The 16,994-nt window shown below is 44.8% G+C and overlaps 1 protein-coding gene across 5 annotated transcripts in view; it reads right to left on the bottom strand.

The window, feature by feature from the left end:
* GSG1 (germ cell associated 1) overlaps nucleotides 1–16,994 on the bottom strand; it is a 44,148-nt gene that overhangs the window by 17,787 nt on the left and 9,367 nt on the right. The window contains exon 1 of one of the 5 annotated variants that reach the window (XM_064511364.1): nucleotides 3,104–4,080. The exons of 2 other annotated variants lie outside the window; for them this stretch is intronic. The gene's annotated coding sequence lies outside the window, so the exon portion shown is untranslated. Of the gene's footprint in view, nucleotides 1–64; nucleotides 304–3,103; nucleotides 4,081–16,994 lie in introns of those variants that run through there. 2 more of the 5 variants (XM_026100993.2, XM_064511345.1) reach the window with 2 other exon arrangements.

The following is a 16,994-nucleotide window of genomic DNA, read 5'->3' on the forward strand; positions in this document are numbered from 1 at the left end:
AATGGTAATTTATAACTATAAAGTCATTCTGTGAAAGTTGGACAAAAGATACACTCATACACACCCATCATACTGCAGATTTTTCACACATGACACTTCTGTGTTTCCTTCCACCCACAACTCCTGTTTTTTGTTGTTTTTGCAGGAAGACAGTCCAGACCTGCAGATCCCTCCTTTATTGCCACACAGAAAGCAGCATATTTCTGGGTGGCAGTGACACTAAGAGAGCCAGACTTCTCAAAACCAGTGACAGACTGCAAATGCCAGATTTCTCCCTGAGCTCTGAATAATTCCACTCAGATTGTAACCTTTATTTAGCTGTTTGCATGATGCATTAACTCTTACTCTGCAAATGACCTCATCAGCCATATTCTTTTACTCAAAGCACATTTAAAGGTGAATTCTGGTTTTAAACACGAACAGCTTACATTGCTAGACACAGCCTGTGGCAGAGCAGACATGTAAATTTAAGTGGAACAAGAAAATGCATCTTAAGGATAAATAAACATGTTTTCCATGAATTTGGACAAAAGTTTACATTTATTTTTATTTTCTTCCAAAACAAGTCTTAGCTGGGTGGATTTTCTTTTTCAACTTAATATTCATTGTTATGCCCTATTTAAAAAACACATTGACTTAGAAAGCAGACATAGAAAGTTAAAAAAAAAAAAATCAAATGCAGTTAACACAGACTTTCAGGATTCACCAGAGATTCTAGATGCCTCAATTTCTATATATGCAACGTAAGACTATTTAAAGGGGGTTGTTTTTCACAGAGTACGTAAGCTTTGGTACTTCTAAGAGGTGTTCAATTGAGCACACAGAAAAAATGTTATGTATGAAATTCAGTCAACCATAAACTGTAAGCAGAAAAAAAGACAATTTTTTAATGTAGATCTATAAGGATATTAATAAGATCCAATCCTGAAAAGGGGGCATGCAAATTCCCAACGCTTATCTTGTCCACTGTTCTCTGTCTCCATCAGCTCTTCTGAGGCAGCCAATGAAATAATACAAGATGGGAATGGACTCACTGCATTATTTCTTTCTCTCTGGCAGTATATGTATCCATTAAGAAATTCCACGAGATCTGTTCAGATGCTTTGAAATGTACCAGATTTGTCATTTTATTGATGGGTTCATACTTTCTGGGCATGCTAATTTATTACGGTACATTATGTCAGCTGCAGAATCAGCAGGGCTTCCACTTCTGCAGAATATGTCTTTATAGTTTGGTAGTCCTCTTTATGAAAATTCTTGCCAGTTTTAAATCTACCAGCTATAGGATCTCACTTTAATACTTTGCAGAATCACAAACAGCCAGAGTCAAGAGCTGTCACAGGCTCATATTTTTTTTAATGTCAAGAGGGACCATTATGACAATGTAGTTTGATCTCCTGTGTAACAGAAACCAAAGAACTTCAGATTTCTAATGAAATACAGAGCTTTTGCTGGAACTATAGCATATACTTTACACAACTAACTAGAATTGACTATGCAACCAGATATGATGGAAAACCCATCACACCATTATAAAAGTTGTTACAATGGTTAATTAACCTCATTCTTAAAATTTTGCTCTTGATTTGTAATCACAATGTGTCAGTTTTAGCCTTCCCACCTCATCAGGCTGTTTCAACACACCAGTAAATAGGCAGTGAAGTGATTTCCTAAAAATGTTATTGTAAAAGTCACAAATCAATGCATTTCATTAGAGGCCTACAGTGTGATCTAATAAGCTGGCTGACAGCCCAAATTCCTGGTTCTGTTCTTGGCTCTGACACATAATTCTCCCCTCCTATTGGCCAAGTCATTAGTGGTGCGTTTACACTGCAGTCAAAGCAGTGGCAGTAATGGGGAGTAAACATTCAATGCTTGTTTTAATTGGGTGTTGCTAGCAATTTCGTTTCAGCAATATGGAGCACAACACAGGATGCAAACCTCATTCCAGAAACAGGGTAAATTAGTCTGTGCTGAACTCCACATTGCCATGGCTAGACTGATAGATCAAAAATAGTTCTTGGTTCCCTACACTATGAAATTGTGTCTCCATAATCATTCCCACAGACACAAATCTACAGCACAGCTGATCCTTGTTCATGTTGGAATCGCCATAAAAAACAGTGGGAAAGAGACATTGTGTTTTGCTAGCAACAAATCTTGAGGCTATAAAATTTATACATGCACAGAATACATTACATATGCAGATAATCTTAGAGTCAAAGTAGCATTTAGTATCAATTTTAAAGCAAAAGAAAATGAAATCACACAGTTGAAACACAATGCATTCTGATTTCATATATGAAAATGAGAAAGTCAAAGCAATTTTTGATTTTGTCTTTTCCTCCATTCAGTGCACTGGATCAGAGTAAACAGAGGCAGAAGAGACCTCCAAAGATTATCTGGTCAGTTTGTGTGCATCAACATAACTTAGGCACCTTCTAGCCTCCTGTTAAAATTCTCTGAGGCAAATACTACTAGATCCTGAGCCGAAGTTGGTATATTCCCTTGTAATATCTTGAATTCAGCCAGGTCACATTATCCAACAGAAAAATGACCTCTCTCTGCTAAATACCTCAGGTCTCCATCCTACATCTGAATAATTTACTCACTCGGTCATCTCCTTGAGGTCACTGGAACTACACAGTTTACTGAAATTATACTCACACGCTAGTATTGTAGGAACCAATGCTTCAAAGGAAGACTCTAAGTTAGCAGGAGAGGTTTGGAAATCAAAAAGAGTGAGTAAGACAGAGAGTTAGCTTTTTTGAGGTGAGGCGTGGGAGGTGTTTTCGTTCTTTATCTATTAAAAACTCCTTGCTTTGGCATTCTAGAAGAAAAAAAGAAAGAGAACTGGGAGGGGAAGGATTCATGCATAAGAAGGCAACATGATAAGAGGTACAGCCACCAGGATGGCCAAAAGACACAAGAGAGTTTCTCAGGCTGACGAAATAGAGACGGTAGTGAGCACAGGTCAGAGGAGCCAAGGTCTAATATGGTGGTCCAAAGCGAAAAATAAAACCAGCTTTCTTTACAGCACTGAGCAGAGGTTATATTACAGCCGCTGCTCTGAAAACAACAGTGCTAAGTATTATAATTGCACCTTTTATCTTTCCGGATATCCAAGTAACTATCCAGGATTAGGGCATGAGGGCACCTCTTCCTTCCCGATTCGACGAGGATTTCAGATTCCCCTTCCCTCCTTTTGCAGCGCTTTGAAGTCGTCGCCTCATGGCTGGTCCCGCTCAAGAGCTGGCGCACCCCATCCCCTGCGCTCGTCGCGTCCCAGCCCACCTCCGGCCACCTGTGACCTTAAACGTCACCACGCGGAGCGCGTCGGGGCTCTGCTCGCACCCCGGAGGGGGCGGCAAGGATTTTGGAGGCCTGCCTTGCACACGTGCTGGGAAGTGGAGCACCCCTGGGCAGCACCGGCACGAGCAGGGCCCCCCGCCCCGTGTCCTGGCAGGCCGTGCAGGCGCGGGAGGCCTCCCCCGCTTTTTGAAGCGCCCTGCTGCGGGCAGATGGCTCGCGGCCCGGTTGTCCGGGACTCGTTTTCTCTCTGTTTCCCGAACAGCTGAAGTGAATCTGAGCCCGCGCCTGCACTGGCCGCGCGCGGGCGAGCGCGGCGCGGAGGCAGCAGCGCCGGGGAGGGGCAGCGCGGCGGCGCACGGAGGCTTCTCCAGATGCCCTGGGGGAAGGGAGCGGCCCCGGCTGGTGGAAACGGAAACGAGAACTATTTTGGACACAGCCAGCGAAGAAGCCGGGCGTTTCCCTCTTTTTTCTCTCCTCTCAGAGCGTTTCTCTTTCTCTCTCTCTCCTCTGTTTACCGCCCTGTTCCCATATTTCCGGTTGCCTGGGCAACCCCGGTACCACACACACCGCGCGTGTTTCCCGTCCTCGCACGGGGACCGAGCGTGCGACCGGGCCGCGGGCAGGACGGGTCTGGAGGAGGGAGGGCGAAGCGGTGTGCCAACGCGTTTGCCGGGCCGCTTCCTCCGTCCCCGCCCTCCGCTTCCTGCGTCGGGCGGGAACGGCCTCCCGCCGGCGCCGGCACAGCTCAGAGCGATGGGGGACGGGGAGAAACCTCCCGGAGGAGGAGGCGGGAGGAGGAGGCCGCTGCTAGGAACGGACGCGAGCACAAGGCAGGGATGGTGTGGGGGGAGCCCCGATGAGCCAAATCCGGCGTTTGGCCCCGTCCGGCCTTTGCCCTGGGCAGCTCCTCGCACCACCGTCGTGACAGCCGGGTTGCTCCGGCCATTGCTGCCTGCTGGGACGCGCGGGGCCTGGAAACGGATCCCCCCTGCCTCAGACGCGCGTGCTTCCCGCCCTGCACTTATCAGGGATTTTCTGAATCGCACGTCACAGAAACCCTGCTGCCTCTAAACCCCGCGCGTCGTGCTGAGCCGCGGCAAGCACCCAAGCAGGAGAGGCCAGGGTGAAGGCAGCTGCCTCACTGTAACCCGGCACGTTTTGTGCTAGCGCGTTATAGCCGGGTCCAGAATTATGAAAGCACAGGCTATTATTTCCAACAGGACCGCAGTTAAAAAAAATTAACAGACGGCCTTCCTTCTCGGCCCCCGTATTTCTTCCGAACAGGCACAATTACGCAAAGGCTCGTTATTTAGCCAAATTTGGGGGAAGGGGGGAGTTTTGTCATAGATGGCAAAAAGCTCCTTCCTCACACAAAAAAATCCACCTTTCAAGAAAAAAATCTATGATTTATTTCAAAGCAAGACAGTGCTAAGAGGATTTTCTTTTTTTAAGAAAAAGAAGATTCTTCTTTTTTAAGAAAAATGTCACCAAGATTTTTTTAATGTGGATATACAAAACATTCCCTTGCCAGCCTTGTTCTGAGAAAAAGCTAAGTGGTTTTGACTGAAATTAAAAACAAAAACAAAAAGAACCCATTAAAACAGCTGAAGCAGACATGAACTAGAAGATGTTGGCTCTAAGTCTGGCACAGTCAAAACCAAGCAAAGCCAAACCTTGTGATGGGATGTGTCAAGTGACTTGTAATAAAGAGGCAATGCTACTAGCAATGTCTTACATGTTCTGCACACCCACTGACATATTAATCTCAACATTAGTCTTTCCCAGGTAGCCAAGGATTTTAATTGCCAAACTTCACAGCTAAGTATTAAAAAGCTTGGCTAAGCAGCCTGGCTAAGCAAGAATTATTTGCCATCACCTGAACAGGGTAAGCATGAAAGAAGGAGAACATTTGGCTAGTATGCTACCAAGGGCAGAGTTTAGAGAAATTAGGTCAGGCAGAATGGAAAGAAGACTTCAGGAACCTCTTCCAAACAGTGAAATGTAGTCGTCTGTGGAATAGTCTCTCATGGGAAGTAATGGATGCCCCATTGCTTAAACCATATAAAAACAGATTGTACGAGGCACTAGAAAATGTACTGTAGACAAGAATCTCACAGGAGCGGGGCTGGGCTAGAATATGAGAAGATGGATTGGGATGAGCTAGAAAGATTTTCCCATCTCTAATTCCTATGATATTTATTTTTTAAGAATTGACTGTAGTTGGCATTGCTTGAAATTCCTTTATATGCATTACAGAACCTTTGAGAGAGGCAGAAAATGGGGCTGGAAAGAGAGAGGTGAGTATGTTTATTTGATGATACAAAAAACAGAAGCCTGCAGCCTTGCAAAGGCCATGGAATTAGAAAGACTGGCTGAAGAGAACAGGAGGGAAAACAGTTCGAAGGGGTTGCTCCCACTTGGCTGATGCCTGTGGAGGTGAGCTATGTTGAGGACATGGTGGAAAAGGATTAGGTGTTAGGGGAATGGTGAAGAGGGCAGTGCTGAGAGAGCTGTGACCACAGTTAAGCATATCAAGGTCACTCATAATCAGTCTCCAGCACTGGGAAAGAAGTGGGAAGGCTCAGATCCGGCTCTGTGCAGGACTCTCCTCTGCTAGTTTCCACTAGAAGATTTTGAGTTAACATTTGATTATAGGCTTCTCTCCTGCCCGCCTTCCTTTTAAAGCAATAAAGATTTCTGTTTTGCTTTGTTTCTAAATCAGCTTTCGAAGAGTTGGATTAAAACTGAGATTTCAGATGGAAGTTCAGATGGAGTCCTCAGGGGACTTTGAGATTCTTTGGGACAGAAGAGCTACTGAAGTCTATTTGCTGTTGCTAAAGAAAAAAGTATGGGTTGTAGATCAGACCTGGTAAGGCACAAGAGGTCCCAGACAACACCAATTGCTGTTTTGGTGATTAACCTCAGTGAGCTGAGGCAAGGACATTAAAGGAGCCATACATCCTATCTGGCCTCCTTTACTGTATAATGGGAAGACTCCTGCACTATTGCTTATCCACCTCCTCACTCCCAGGCTTTCACTGGGGCCCTGACTCAGGCACTCAGTTCACTAGCACACAGCTGAGATGTACATCCAGGGAAAGTGACTTCACTGCAGGCTGTCAGCCAGCTGTTCAGTCACTGCTTGGAAAATGACTGTGGCTTGTGATAGCCTATTCTCCACCTCAAGAAAGTTTCTCTCTCTTTTTCTGAGCCCCCACAGCCCCTCTTTACTACTGTGTTATGTGTAGGCGCTGAAACTTCCCACAGAAGGGAGCAGCAGAGGAGTGCAGCTTCCATCTACCCTGGAGGTGGGGAGAATTAATCAAGTGCTTTCCAAAGAGTATAGAGCTCTTAGCAATGACAATGGAGAGTAATAAGCCTCCTTTTGATCCTTAGGACTTTCTCACTGAGGCCCTCCCAGTAGTGATCACACCCTTCAGGAATACAGGTGCATCTGCTGGACACTGCAGACACCTAATCTGGCGTCCTGCATAGCATCCACCTTCAGACTGGCTCTGGCTCTCATGAAGGCCATGGCTTCTGTTACATCTCTGTCTTTTTAGAATAAGATATAAACTGGACCGAAAGACTTCAAATGATAAGGAACTTATGTCCCTAAACTGTTCCATTGGCCAACAAGCCTCACATGTTCAAGTGCACACCTTATTTCTAGGCTGCTTTCAACTGTCAGCCACTGAGGTGACGTCTGTATTAGTAAGCGAGGCAGTTCAAGCCCTGGACTTGAGCACTGATATGCAATTTTCTGCATTGTTAAATTGTTCATGTGCTTCCTGGCAAGTTTTGTCTTGTGCCAGCTAGTACTCTCCTAACAATGGTGGGGCAGAGTCTGCCTGCTATCTCAGGTCAGGGCATGGTTCCCAGAGGTGGCTTGGACAAGACTGCCTGTTTTGGAAGAGAAAAAATTGTATTCAGAGGGATGCTGTGCCACTTGCCCTCAGGTTCAGCAAACTGGACCGCTATATTTACTAGTGTAGGTGTAACCTACATTTCAGCAAGACCTTTTCTGCTAGGGTTGTTTACTATTAGAAATCTCTCTCCCAGCTAAAGTATTTGTAGATTGTGATTAAGTCAATTCATAACTTTCTCTTGTATAAACTACATTTTGAGTCCCTTCCAGTTTTCAGCATCCTTTGGTAAATACAACCAGGAAAACAGAAGACAGTACTCCAGTATGATCTCACCGGTCATGTCTGTAATCTGGGTCCTTCTCAGTTTCCCTTTCTATATGACCATAGCATCAAGCCACAGAGTCCCCCTTCTTTCACCTGTGTACTTAATTTCTAAGGTCAGGAATCCTAGGGGTGTGGGCCAACTGGGCCACACACTAATCAGGTACCTGACCTGAGCACTCAGGAGACCAAGACTTTAGGGATACCAAACTTACATTTCTGCTGCTCAGACTGGACACAGCCATTGGTCAGACTGAACAAAAGGAAAATCTCCCATCTGCTATTCCCCTATACATATAGGGGCAATGCCTTTCTTAGACCGCTGGGGCTTTTAGCCTAACAATTATTTTCCATGACCCCCATATCCTGTACAGTGGCAATGTGTTCCAGAGTATTGTCTCTCATCTCCTTGTCACATCCTACATACACACTTTTTTCCAAGAAAGTAGCTCTGGTATTTCATTGCTGAAATGCGCTCAAATGATCCAGTTCCATCTGTATAATTTGAGCTGACCCTGCTGTGGTTTCCCTCTTCACTATTATCTGTATGACATGCAAATCTTGTCAGCAATAACCTAAAATTTTCTTGATAAATACATTCAGCAGCATCAGGCTAAGCATTTACCTCTGTAGGAACCCTCACTAGAAGCACTTGCTGATAACCATGACTCCCCAGCGGTACTTTCTGAAGTCTAACCACTGATCAGCTTTCAAGCTATAAAATACAGGTGGTGTTGATTATCTTTGCTTCTAATCTTGTCATCCACAAGAAAGTTTCCGTATGATAACCCGTTGATGCTTACATGTCACTGTCTTGATCATTATGTCATATAGCAAAAATAATTATATTTTAAGTGAATAGATGGTGTTGTATGTAAGGCATTGCTCTTGAACTCAGTTCCAAGTTCAACTATATAGATCTAAAGAAATGTCACTCAAGCGGTTTACCTCTGATCTTTATGAGTAAAGTAAGGCTAAGTCATTTCTGTTCAAGGGATGCTGAGAGAACAGAACTGGGGAATCACTGTAAGGAAGTCAGTGACAGAAATTACGTGAGCATGTAGACAGAATGTCACCATGTCATTACATCTGCACTCATGGCTTGAGGACACACTGATGCAAGCACTGCAATGTTGCAAAGCAAATATTACAGAGTTTCAGCCTCACCAGCTCTCTGGTGTAACACAGTTGTCACTATGCCTCAACGTAATTGTCACTAGCTTGCTAGGCAACCATCACAAAGCGGTAATGCCCTGTCATTATACTTCAGGACAGTCACAAGGCTAAATTTTTCAGCAGCAATCTTCAGGTATTCTTTTGTAGAGCCCTCCCTTGGCTGGGTAGCAGAGGAAATGGAGACTTTCTCCCTCAAGCAGTGTTTGCATGAATGATTAAAAAAAAATAAAAGCCTCACTCCGCTTTGCAAGCAGCTTGCAACTACAAAGCTGAATTTCCCTGCCATCAGAATCTTGGATGAATTTTCCTGCATGTCTGTCCCTTGTCTCTATAAATCTTGCACCGTCTAAGTCAAGAGAAAAGTTTTAGAGGTTACAACTAACCACCTTGAAAAACACCATACCTACCACCCTGGGAGCTTACTGTCAGCACAAGGACTTCCCCTTGAAAAATGACTGGTAACCTTCACTGGGGCACTACTTCTGCTTAGAGGGACAACTCCGTCCCTTCAGCAAAGAGTTAAGTGGCATTAAGTCCTGTGCATTTGACAAAGTTAAGAAAGCAAGAGATTTATGGTGCAAGCTCTTATCTCCAGAAACACCTTTGACATGCAGAACGTTTATTCACTGTGATTGCCTGGGTGGAGAGGTTATTGTTGCTTAAATTATTTACTTTTAAAACCACAGCTATTTGCCCCCACCCTTCTCAATCTGCACTATGCACTTAAGCACAAACACACCTTAACATAACTGGGAGACACCAGGAAGGACTATAAAGAGCACTAGGAGGGTGGCTCTTCAGGGATACACCTGGCAAGAGACAGAGACTTCCACCGGGGCTAGTCATCAGAACTGAAGAGCAAAAAAAGTGTCACTTGCCTTTTGCTGTATGGGCTGCTGGACAGAGAAGCTTGAGGGGAGCAGAGGACATAAACCAAATAAGACTAGGCCTGGCAGAAAAGAATCATCCCTTCCCCTTTCCCTCCCTTCCCCCCCCCCCCCCCCCCCCCCGCCAGATCAGAGGCAGGAATGAGTTTTTCAGTTAATTGAATAAATACAGCTGCAAAAGCCTTGTGCATAATCAATAGGATGGATAAGCTCTCTCCCACCCCTGCTTGCAGTGGATATATCAAGCTTCCACTTCTCTGTGCATCTCCAAGACTCTTGCACCTTTCCTTAACAACTGCCCAAAAGGAATGAGAAGCAGAATTGAATAGAAGAGCTGCATTTCATTTGGCCTTACAACTGTGCCCCCATCAGTGCACTGAAAAGAACCACATTCAAGTGTAGAAAAGAGATGGAAAATCAGCACTGGATTAGTGTTTGGAAGGAATCTTTGTTCCCTGAAGTCACTGGCAACACTCGCATTGGTTTTTTATGGTGCAGGGTTACACCCATAGTCTTTGCCCCAGCCAAAGCAAGTTCATTTCTGGCCTGTAGTATGTTCTCCTGTGTCCAGTCCAGCTTTGAAGACTAAAACTGATAGGCTGGGCTTCCATTACTGGTCTTCCCTTGGGAAGCTATTCTGCACACTAACAAAAGTTAGCTGCTAGCAAAGATTTCCTGATATTTAACTGAAAATTTCCTTTCACTCAAACTCTTTCCATTACTCTAGCTATTTTCATTCAGAGTCTCTCCCTTAAGCAGCATATTCCACCCGCCTCCATCCTTCCAAGATTAAGTTTCATCAGTGAATAAAAGCCCAGGTTTTCAGAAGAACTGCCTATCCCCACCCTGTCCTATGCTGGTTCACGCTCCTGTCAAAAGGACGCACACCACTTGCCGTTCCGAGAGAAGAAGGGTGATTTTAAGTGAAAAGAAAACGTAGTTCCAGCTGCAGTCGGTGGGAGCAACAGGAGTGAACAGCTTACAATCCCAGTGTGACAGGCCTGGTTACCTCCAGAGGCAGGCCCTATTGCTTGTGAAGAGAGCTATGCAGTCATGGCCAGGCCAATCGAATAACCAGGATGGAAAGGTCAACATCCCATGCCTAGAAATATCCCCCAAAATATCCAAACCAAAGAGTATATGAAAAGAAAATGGCTTCTTGCCAGATAGACTCTTCTATTCTTGACTAGTGACCCAGATCTCTGTGGTGGCCACCTTAGTGATTACTATTGCATGTCAGCATCTACATCACATTTACCTCTAATCATAGGGGTGTGTATTATATCTCTGACCAGCACCTAGCACCATGGGGCCCTGGCCTCTAGGCATTGCCACACTGCAGGTAACAATAACAATAATTAGATAATACTAGTTTGTTTCCTCAAATTGTTAGAATACAGTATCAGTAAGAGTAATAAGCATAAGCATTGCATTTCTCTTTTCTGCCAGTGTGAATTTAATCCTACTGCTACAAAGACATCCCTTTGGATATATGAAGTCTTAGGGATACATTAGCTTTAGGCACAAGGAGCCATATTCCCCAAAATACATGCCTATTCCAGATGTTCCAGTGACTCTATCACATAATGAGCAATTCTGGCATGATCAAAAAAAGGGTGCTTATTCCCCAGAGCTATTAATCCCTAGTTCCCTCTGCAGTCTGCTCAGGGAAGTAGTCAACATGCAAGTCAAACTCAGGTAGTAGATAGGCTGAATGGCCCAGATATGTGCAGACCACTACATGGGGCACCCTACAAAGATAGTCAGACAGGTCCTTATGAAATACGTCACGGTTAAAGTAACTCTTGTTCAGCACTTTATTACTATCCTCTCAGCTAGGATGCACTAGCCAAACTGCCTGTGGTTACATGAAGACAGGACAGCATAAACCAGATCCAGCAATAGTTAACTTTCGAAGAGGTAAATGCATGCACTTATTCTCTCAAGGGTTGAGAATCACAAAATGCATACTGCTGTTTTATAATATATTCCCTCACTTCTCAAATGCATGTGTATACACATACATGTATTCTTCCCATAATAAGGCTCGCTTAGTTTAAGAGTAAAAATTCACCAACCAACCAAGAGAATGGCTCCCAAATCATACTGATGTGGAAGAATATAGACTCTCTAATCTACTCAAATTTGCAGCATAAGCAGCAACATCCAGGGAGATGATTCCAGGCAAGCAGTTATCCACTACGAGTGCAACAATTACCTCAGTGTAATGCTAGAAGGTAAGGTAGTTGGGCTGATCCAGGTCCCAGAAACACCTGTGGCTATTGCACAGCCAGAACAGTGAGTTCCCCCAGGAAAAGGCCTTGTTACCAGGAGCAGGAAGCAGCTAATGTTTATCAGAACACAGAAGCTGATAAGATCCCATTGGGAAACCAACAGGACACTCCTTCACCTTTTTTTTAGGGAAGACACATCTGCTTTCCTTATGACATGTCCTAAAGACCAGCAAGCCAATGATCTTTGTCCCATTAGTCATGACAGGGGCATTTAAGACAATGATGAGTTCCTACTAGGCGTTTTAAAGCACTTAACAATGCAGTCACAGATGAAGGCACATACAGGCTAAGAAAATGAAGTGGTAACAAGCCAGTCTCTGTTCCAAAAATTTCAAAATGTAATTCCAAATTGTCTGCCTTTCTAGCAATCAGACCTCAGATTGTATTACAGCAGTTCATTCTGATAGGGAAGGGGGGGGTCAAAAATCTTAAATGTTATTCTTCAGTGGCAGAAAAGTAACTTGGAGCCTGGGTGAGCTGTTCCATCGACAAAATGCAGCCCACAGGCCACATTGGCTGGACAGTTCTGACAAAATCAGTTGTGGATCGTGGAACCCACACAATATTCAAGATAGATTTATTTAACTGTTGCTGTGTATGTATAGCACCACGAAAGACTAAAGTCCCCCGAGCTTTATGTTACTTTTTAACAGCTTTCAATGTGGGAATTTGGAGACCTTAAGGCTAAGAAGCCCTAAACCCATATAATAACTTTCTGTGGGAAAAAAATCTGTAATCCTGATGTGTGGCACTTCTAAAAGGATGTAGGGGTCACAAGCTTCTTCACTGACTGTCTCCAGAACATTCATTTCTGCATGTATGCACAGAGTATTTAGACAGAAGGTTACATGGGTTGGATTTCAAAGCAAGGAATGTCAAAAGAACTCTTCCAGCCCTGAATGGCCTCCAGATGTTGGCTTTTCTTCTCCAGCCATGGGGGAGGGGATGCAAATGCCTTGTATTTGTCTCACAAAATTAAATGGAAAAACATTGTCTACTGAGAAGAGTGGGCAGGGAGAGAAGGTGGAGTCAGAAGCGAGGCAGAAGGAAAAAGAAAAGCAAAAGCGCAGCTTAAACAGTTCAGGACACATACCATCTTAAAAGCATAGGTTCTGGGTACAGGTTGGTCATTAAACTGCATGGCAGGCATCAGCAATCAAGACATTTGAAATGGAAAGGGCCCAATAAAGAAAAAGGTAGTTCTGCTTGCAAAAAGTGTATTCTCCCCCTCCCAGAGCTCTGACAGGATTTTATATTGTGAAATACCCCTGGAGAGGCTGCTCAGCAGACTGTGGCCAGGCTTCATGGTTGAAACTGCGCTAAGCCACAACTGACATATTTCTGTTGCCAGCACCCACAATCCCGGACTTGTAGTTGGTTATCTTTTCCTCTGCAAAGATTGTCTGTGAACAGTTTAGACCTCCTTCCAGCTGATTCATGCACAATTATTCTCCTCAATTCAAATTCTGCCCCAAGCAATGAATCTGTGCAAGCTGGAAAGACCAGAGTCCCTGAGGATAAATTTTACTCTCAGTTATTTCTGTAAATGTTCTACTCACTCTTGCAAATATGCAGAATCTAAACTTCATCGCTGATATGGAACTTGGCATTCAGGTGAACTGCTTGGATCAGACAGCCAGAGCATATTTACTGCTCCTTCAGCACAGGAAGACTATGTCCCTCTTCTATTTTCTAAATCTCTAAGGACATCTACTGCCCTGGCAAAGGTAACAGGCAAAACAATGCTTCTCTCATTTTAAAAACCTGAGCACAATGTTTGCTCACTTTCACTCACATGTCCCCATTTCTGGATCATGACATGGCCAAGCATACAGTAGGAGTGTCTGTAAGAGATGTCAGCTGTCTGGAAGTTTGCAGCCTTCTCCAAGCTCACTGGTTTACTTTTCACTTCTCCTGTAATATCTGATCAGGTGTCAGAGAACAATTTGAGGAATGACTGTAGCAAAAACAACAAAAAAGGAGGTTTTTGCAAGAAGATCTGTACTAGGCCAGACTGAAGATCTACCTTTTCTCTAGCAGTGACCAGGTATTAAGGGAAGTATAAGAAACAGAGCAAGTGTAGAATATATCCCAGTATGCCTGCTCACCTTCCAGCGGCCAGCTATTTAGGACACTTCTGATGCAAAGATAGCATATGTGCCATTGCATTTATCAGTCACCAATGGAAACATGCTCCATGGATGTGCCTAACCCATTCATGCATTTGGCAGCTACAACATTCTGTGGCAATGAGCTCCATTATTCCCTGATGCCTACGTGGAAAAGCACTTTCTTTGTTTGCTTTAAACCTGCTGCCGGATCAGTTTACCAGGTGCCAATGGCTTTTGTGATATGAGACTAGGTGTTAGCTCTCTGTTGACTTTCTCCATACCATTTGTGGTTCCCTTTCGGACATCTCTTTTCCAAGATAAGCAATTTGCACTGGCCTAGAAACTATCTCTACTTCTGACCCTTGTTGATGTCCTCTCTGTTCTTGCTAGTACTTCTCTCTGTTTTTCAAAGGAGTGATCAGAACCCTCATACCATTCAAACTTTTAGCAAACCATGCTGTACACAGAGGCATAATCATGTTGTTTCTTCTGTACTCATTCTTAACATTTCTGTTTATCTTTTTGAACCTCCACAGATCCTTGAGAGTGTGTTTTCAGAGAACTATCGACAACGATTCCAGGATCTCCTATCCTGCTGGCAGTAGCTGACTTACAGCCTTTCAGTGTGTCTGTACAAGTCAGGTTGTTTTCTTCCTTGTGGAATTCCCTTGCATTTGCTGCCACTGAATTTCAGCTGTCATGGACTGCCCTGTCACTCAGTGTCAAGAGACTTTCTGCAGCCCTTTGCAGCCAGCTTTATGTTGCCTCTCTGGAATAATTCTGGACCACAAGTTAACTCTGTTAACTTGCTGTTCACTTTGCTCTCCATATCACTGCATGTTGAACAGCACAAGTTTAGCAAAGAGCCTTGTGAGGTCCTTCTGATGAGCTCCTTGTTGAGACTGACCATTTGAAGTGCTCCGGCTGAGGCTTGTTTTCTCATTCCCTTTTGGCAGAGCTTTTCACAGCCAGGGCTCACCTTTGAGAGCGATCCAGCACACATAACTGTCTGGCACCAACCTTTGACAGATGCAGGGTGTTCACATGGCAGGTATGTGAGGACACTCTCTGTGATATCTAGATCCTAATCCCTTTAATGTCCTGGTCCATAAATCTAGCAAAGCCGGCATTGCAGAAACTGGACACAGGCACTTGCTTGCTTCTGTGTTACTGAGTTCTAGGGTGCATGAATGCCACATGGGAAGAACTGAGTTACTGCATAGGAAAGATTGTGACTTTTCACATCACTGGAGGATAGGATGTAGATCTGCTCCATTCCTCCATATCTCCTCCCCTCCCTCAACCTGCATCCTTCCTGATGTGCCCCTTCCCTTTCTCTAAGGCAGGTGGTGGCAAACAAGAAAGCCTTGGGCAGGTTTCCACCAGCTGTGAACAAGCTGGCACACAGAAAGGCCCTCCTGGAGCCATCCATCAAGAGTGGGATGGGTCAAAAATCAGATTAGTGGGTCAAGCGCAGGCACAGCACACTCTCCAACCTCCTGTGCCAAACCACAGGCTTTGTTTCTGAGCCAGACTCAGTCGGAGGTTTGTCACCTTGATGTTCCCTTCTGAAACACCCCAGCTCTTCCACCTCTAGCCCCTCAAACTCTCCCAGCTGTGATTCTGACCAGTGAAATGTGTTTTCTCCCCCTGATTTTGCAGCTGTAAATAACCTCCTGGTCATGTGACCTGTGGTTTCAGGTGCAACCCTGTCTCCAAGGTGAGAGGGACTACCTTGGGGGAAAGCAAATACAAAAGTATCCCAGGCATGAAAATACTTCTGTGGTTCTTGAGATAGGAATTTCTCTCACACCCATCCCCTGCCCTCCATTCCTTCCCACTGTTCAGTACAGATGAAACCCAATGGCAACATCAGCAGATAAGTTTAGTCACTCTACCAGCTCGGTATCGATTATACCTGCAGGTGGAAACCAAGTGATCAAAACCAAGATGTCAGCTTTACCAGGGGATTCTCCCTGACTCCCAGTTTGGGCCTAGTGCCAGTCCCCACCCTGCTGCATTTCAGCATCCCAGCTCTTCCCATGACAAGCTGGCAGGTGTCTATTCACGCAGAGGCATTTCGCTCCACATGTCTTTTGCTTTCATGGAAGGGAGAGAAATTCCAGAGCTGCTTTCCTCAGCCACTGACATTATGCAACCCAACACGACTGACAGCCAGGACAGGCAAAAAGCAACAGCTTCTTTGTGTCTGGGTCAGATCCTTCAGTTAACTTGTTGACATTTCCCTACATGGCAAAGGGAATTTTAAACTACAATAGCAACCCACTTTTTTTGTATTAAAGGCTCAGTTCTGCAAATAACACATAGTGTCTAGCAAGGCTGCTGATTGGCAGCCTGCCTTCAGAAATTGCTCTCTTGAGAGAAGAATCTCCCACAGATCTCCTGCTCAATTCAATGACTCTCTCCAGGCATTTTGGGAGGGATACAGAGTATACTCAGTGACCCACTCTGGTGAGCAACATCAGCTACTGCTGGGACACAATCAGTCCTTGGCCAACGCTGGGAGCAGGACAACCAGCAGCTGTCACTTGTGCCAGCTGTTCCCAAATGACTGAGGGTGAGATTGGTTTCCAGGAAGTGAGAAGGTTGGGAATTCATGTCTCCAATGCACCCACATAACCTGCTCCCCAAAAAGGAGACAGCAGAGAGCAGTAAAACCCTTAGGAGACACTGAACAACAGGTCAGCTAGCAAAGATCTTTCAGCTCCCTTTCTCCTCTCCATAGCATGCAGAGGCCTCTGTTAACTTTCAGAGCTCTGTCATGCCCAGTGCTTTGCCCATGGCATACAGATTATCACTATTTTGAGTGATGAAGGTGGCAACACAGGACTGGAATGAGCACATGGGAGGCAGCACAGGCAACCTGCATAAGCACCAGTGCAACACATGAGCATTCATTGCCTGATCAGAGCTGGTCTGCCCAGAGGCACTGCTCCTTCTGAGTCACACGGAACCCATTCTCACTATGAAATCTGGAAGGCTCTAAGGAGATCACAACCTCTC

The sequence above is a fragment of the Dromaius novaehollandiae genome, chromosome 1 (genome assembly GCF_036370855.1).
Source record: "Dromaius novaehollandiae isolate bDroNov1 chromosome 1, bDroNov1.hap1, whole genome shotgun sequence".
Taxonomy (NCBI): domain Eukaryota; kingdom Metazoa; phylum Chordata; class Aves; order Casuariiformes; family Dromaiidae; genus Dromaius; species Dromaius novaehollandiae.